The sequence below is a fragment of the Phascolarctos cinereus genome, unplaced genomic scaffold (genome assembly GCF_003287225.1).
Source record: "Phascolarctos cinereus isolate Bilbo 61053 unplaced genomic scaffold, phaCin_HiC Scaffold_726;HRSCAF=1367, whole genome shotgun sequence".
NCBI classification, from domain to species: domain Eukaryota; kingdom Metazoa; phylum Chordata; class Mammalia; order Diprotodontia; family Phascolarctidae; genus Phascolarctos; species Phascolarctos cinereus.
Genome location: NW_027556098.1, coordinates 212379741 through 212385092, shown reverse-complemented (window position 1 = coordinate 212385092; position 5352 = coordinate 212379741). Strand labels below are relative to the sequence as shown.

Here is a 5352-nt window from a genome sequence, read left to right as displayed (position 1 = left end):
TAAACGTTAATTTAATTCTTAATATCTTAAATGTGAACTATGTGTGCATCTCAATGATTAGACATATTGGAAAAACAAAATTATATCAGTATTGCTATTTATCCATATAGAAAATACAAAAAGGTTACAGCTAAATGAAAGGAGAGCTCACACTCACCTTGAGTAACAAGTTAAAGGAGTTGTTGAAGAGATTGGATTAACCATGCCACCAAAGGTAGCAAGAAATATCACTTCATGAGACACTTGGTTATCTTGCTTTGCAATGCTTTCGATGAACCTAAGCAAAAAGATCAGTATGAAGATAATTGCAGTTGACCTGCTAACATCTGTTGCAGTAGATGTTAAAATAGGGAAGTTTTCAAAAGAACTCAGCAAACCAGATCTTCCCTAATAAATCAATGTACACTTTAATACAGTGACATTAATGAAAAAGGGAAGTTGGCATAAAAAAAAACAACAGTTGAAAAATATACTCAGGATTAAGAAGTGTAAGAGTTCAGAGGCTACATAGAAGCCTAAAGTCATCACAAGTACTTGCTTCAAGAAGAAAGTTAAAAGGTGCTGCATATCAAACACACTATAAAAATGCAGTTGACTATATATTAATAGGCAGAAAACAGCAGGTCAACCATGTGTAAGTCATATCTGAATCAACTGTCTATACAAAAACAGACGAGCTACTTGTCAGAACAAAGATGAAAACCCAAAATTAGGACAAAGATGAGAAAATATTGCATGCAACTACAACATTACCAATCTAACCAATTTAAATAAGTTATCGATGACAAAAAAAAATAAGAACTGGATAAAGGAGCAAAGACCAACATGAACTACTAATGTTTCCTATGGAAGGTTAACTGATTTAAAGTAATCACCACAATAAGGAGTCTATAAGGGCCTAGGAGGCCACCTCAGGCAGCAAACACTTGATCCTCTTGCTAAATGTAGAGACATGGCAACCAAGGGCAACAACAGTGAAGACTATAAACTCATTTGTAAAGCCTTACAAGAGAGAATGGTGAAAGATTATGAGCTAGTATCACCTCATAAGAGCATAAGAAGCAGCAGAAAGCCAAAGGACTATAAAACTGTGTATACCCTTTGATCCAACAATACCACTACTAGGTCTATATCCCAAAGAGATCATAAAAAAGGGGAAAGGACCCACACGTACAAAAATATTTATAGCAGCTCTTTTTATAGCTTTGGCCAAGAATTGGAAATTGAGGGGATGATCATCAATTAGGGAATGACTGAACAAGTTGTGGTATTTGAATGTAATAGATTACTAGTATTCCATAAGAAATGGTGAGCAGGCGACCTTCAGAAAACCTGGAAAGACTTTCGTGAACTAATGCCAAGTGAAGAGAGCAGAATGAGGAGAACATTGCACACAGAAACAGTCACATTGTACGATGACCAGCTTTGTTAGACTTTGCTCTTCTCAGCAATGCAATGATTTAAGAGAATTCCAAAAGACTCATGATGGAAAATGCTATCTGCATCCAGAGAAAGAACTATGGAGTCTGAATGCAGATTGAAGCAGACTATTGTCTTTTTGTTTGTTTGTTTCTAATGGTTTTTCCTTTTTGTTCTGATTCTTCTTTTACAACATGACAAATGTGGAAATATGTGGAATAAATAATGTGGAAATATGATTGTACATGTATAACTTATATCAGTTTTTATGCCATCTTGGGGAAGGGGCAGGGGAAGGGGGGGAAATATAGAACTCAAAATTTTATAAAAGTGAATGTTGAAAACTAATAATTATTTTTTTAAAAAGAAGCAGCAAGGGGCAGCTAGATGGCACAGTGGATAGAGCACCAGCCCTGAAGTCAGGAGGACCTGAGTTCAAATCAGGCCTCAGACCAAATGCTTGACACTTACTAGCTGTGTGACCCTGGGCAAGTCACTTACCCCAGTTGCCTAAAAAAAAAAAAGGCATCAAAAGGAAAAATGAGTTTAGAGAAAGCTACACAGATCCACGTCAGCCAGATCACCCAAACAGCACTTAGAGATGAAATTGGAAGGCCGACAACAAAATGAAAATGTGAAAGATATGTTCATGTTTCTTTAACAATCCCTTTGCTTTATTATGTGGAGCCAACTCAAGTCCTGATCACTAACATGAAGAAGCAGAAATGGAAATTAGGAGGAAAATGCAATGAGTGGCTAGACCAAACCATATACATACCAAGAAGGTCCATGCCAGAGGTGACACAACTTTGAGAACATTGTTGGATTGATTCTCAAGGCATATGAAAGAAGCTAAGATAGCAAACTATTTTTTTCCCTTAAATCATGGACTGTATTACGCAGGTAGGTAGCACAGCGGATAGAGTCCTGGAAATGGAGTCAGGAAGACCTGAGATAAAATCCTGTCTCAGACATGTATTAACTGTGTCACCCTAGGCAAGTCACTTAACCTTTGTTTGCCTCAATTTCCTCAAATGTAAAATGGGGGTAACCACACCTACCTAGAACAGTTGTTGTGAAGATCAAATGAGACAGTTATAAAGCACTTAGCACAGTCCTCAACACATAGTAGAAGCAATATAAATGCTCATTTTATTTCCTTTCCCTTCTCTGTATTGCTATTAAAGACGATTGAAAGGACATCAATTACTATAGACCCATCTACTTCCTCAACTTTATAAAATCTTCATTAAAAAAATTATCTCTGTGTATGTGTGTGTGTGTGTGTGTGTGTGTGTGTATCAAGGGACTTTACAAAGAATATTCTATAACTGATTATACCTTTATAGACACACAATTTCCTGAAAGGTTCAGGGAATACAATATCCTACTGTATTTACTGTTTTAACTATAAAAAGGCATTTGATTTGGCAGAACAAAATGAAGCTTTAAAAGCTCCCCTCCAACAAGGTCCCTCCCCTGAGTAGGTCAAGATCAGAAGTGATTCCTTAAAAAACAATAAAGATAAATTTGTTCAATGACTCTCTGATCACTAATATCAAATAGGGCATAAAAATAATGTGTATGCCTTTGTAAAAGTGTTTGTCAATGTTGTGGAAGATAGAGAATACAAATGGAACTGAAATGGTAAAGTCATATAAACCTGTAGTTTCCAAAGTGGAGGTTGAACCATGACTCTAAAACGTGTGACTAACCAATCAGACGGTGGGAAGATAGGTCCTATCCTTCCTGTGATAGTCAACTGTGGGACTCATCTCCAACATGATTACAACTACCTTTATACTATGCTAATATTCCCTCACTTCAGTCCCTCCCTGTGCTATAGAAGCTTCCAACTTCAATCCCATTCTGAGCCAAGGACCCACTCTTCAAGGAATGTGTAACCTAATTCTTATCTAGTCCCCATAGCAGCGTCTGTGCAGGTACCAATGGGGAAATAACCCCCTCCAGACCATGCCCATTTCCTTTGGCTGTAGCAAGTGGCTTTGGGAAGGCAGGTTCTATGCTCCAAAGCAGTGACTGGTAAGAACCATCCACCTTTATGGAACACAGGGAGTTATACAGGTTGCAATGCATCATGGCTCTCTTTTCATTATATGTCCCCTGAAATCTACCCCTTCTGTATTACCACTAAAAGCACTGCCATGTTTTGTCACCTAGGTTTGCAATCTCAGTAATCTTCAGGTCTTCACTCTACCTCACCACACATTTCGAATTAGTTGCCAAACCTTGTCATTCCTCCCTCCTCAACAACTTTTGCATCTGTCCACATCTCCCAATCTGAACAACTTCAACCGTAATTCACAACTTTATTGCCTCTCTCCAAAACTATTGTAATACCTCCTAATTGGTCTCTCTGCCTCGACCTCTCCCTTCTCTTGTCCATCTTGCACTCAGGTGCTCCAGTGATTTCCTGAAGCATAGGTGTTACCAAGTTTTTTTTAATTTCTATTTTTGTGTGTTTTATATAGCTATTAGTACAGTAGCACATGTATCTCATTTAAAAATAAATATCCACATACAGGAGATGTTGGCAACTTTTTTTTTACTCCTGGGGTAAGCAATCAAAAAAGTGTGGCTACTACTGTTTTGGATAATCCTTCTTACAGATGCCACCACGCTGATTGCATCAAGCTCCAGAAAAAAATACAGGGCTTCCTCTATAAGTTTCATATTTCAAATGATATCCACTTAACAGTTTATGTGGAAAAACCAAGTGAATGAACTCTATTTATTGCAAAGACTATGATTTATAAATGGATGGAGAGTCCATTAAACCAGTCATATACCAAAAGTATGTTGTTTTTCAGTCATGTCTCTGACTCCTCATGACCCCATTTAGGGTTTTCTTGGCAAAGATACTGGAGTGGTTTGCCATTTCCCTCTTCAGCTTATTTTACAGATGAGGAAAGTGAGGCAAACAGGGTTAAGTCACTTGCCCAGGGTCACACAACTAGTAAATGTCTGAGGGCAGATGTGAACTCAGAAAGATAGGTCTTCCTTACTCTAGGCCTGGCATTCTATTCACTGTGCTACCTTGTTGCCCTGTACAGAAGTACACATATCTTGAAATGACACAGCAGGTACATAACGAGTTAGGAGGGACAGCAAGAAGTGGATAGTATTTGAGAAAGCCTCTGGGTGTTTTCAAAGACCCCAATCTTGTTCCTAGAACAAAAAACAAGAAATAATCATATTTTTAACCAATATTTTCTTTGTTAATATTATATGACTGCAAATCATGGAATACTACTCTACTAAGAAATAAAAAATGAAAGTAACACAAAGGGCAATAAAGAGATGTCTGTTGGGTATAAGTAGGCTACAGAAGAGGTGTCGAATATGCTGCCCACAGTGAAGCCCAAACTAGATTAAAATATAATTGGGAGTGCTTGTTTCGGCAGCACATACGCAGCACATATACTAAAACTGGAATGATACAGAGAAGATTAGCATGGCCCCTGTGCAAGGATGACTTGCAAATTCATGAAGCATTCCACATTTTTCTAATTCTTTATATCATGACTAATGTGAAAATAGATTTAATATGAATATGTATATAGAGCCCATATCAAATTGTATGCCATTTTGGGGTGGGGGGAGGGGAGAGATGGGGAGAAAATTTGGGGAAAAAATCTTATGGAAGTGAATGTTGAAAACTAAAAACAGATAAATAAATAAGAATATAACTGAGAATAGGGAGCAAAATAAAGAAAAATACAATAAGACAGATAATGTTAATGTTTATTTTTCTAAGACAATATGCAGCCCACAGAAATCCTTATATATGGTCTAGCGGCCCTCCATTTCTATTTGAGTTTGATACCACTGGGCTACAGCATATTATGATATTGGAAAGTAGGAAGGTACAAGCATCTTACACACTAAGAGGAACTGAGTTCATATCCTGCT

At 37.4% G+C, this 5352-nt stretch overlaps 1 non-coding gene across 1 annotated transcript; it reads left to right on the top strand.

The window, feature by feature from the left end:
- Nucleotides 1-4843: 4843 nt before the first annotated feature.
- Nucleotides 4844-4946, top strand: LOC144454584 (U6 spliceosomal RNA). Its single transcript, XR_013483105.1, has one exon. It is a non-coding gene; the product is annotated as a U6 spliceosomal RNA (small nuclear RNA).
- The last annotated feature ends 406 nt before the right edge of the window (nucleotides 4947-5352 follow it).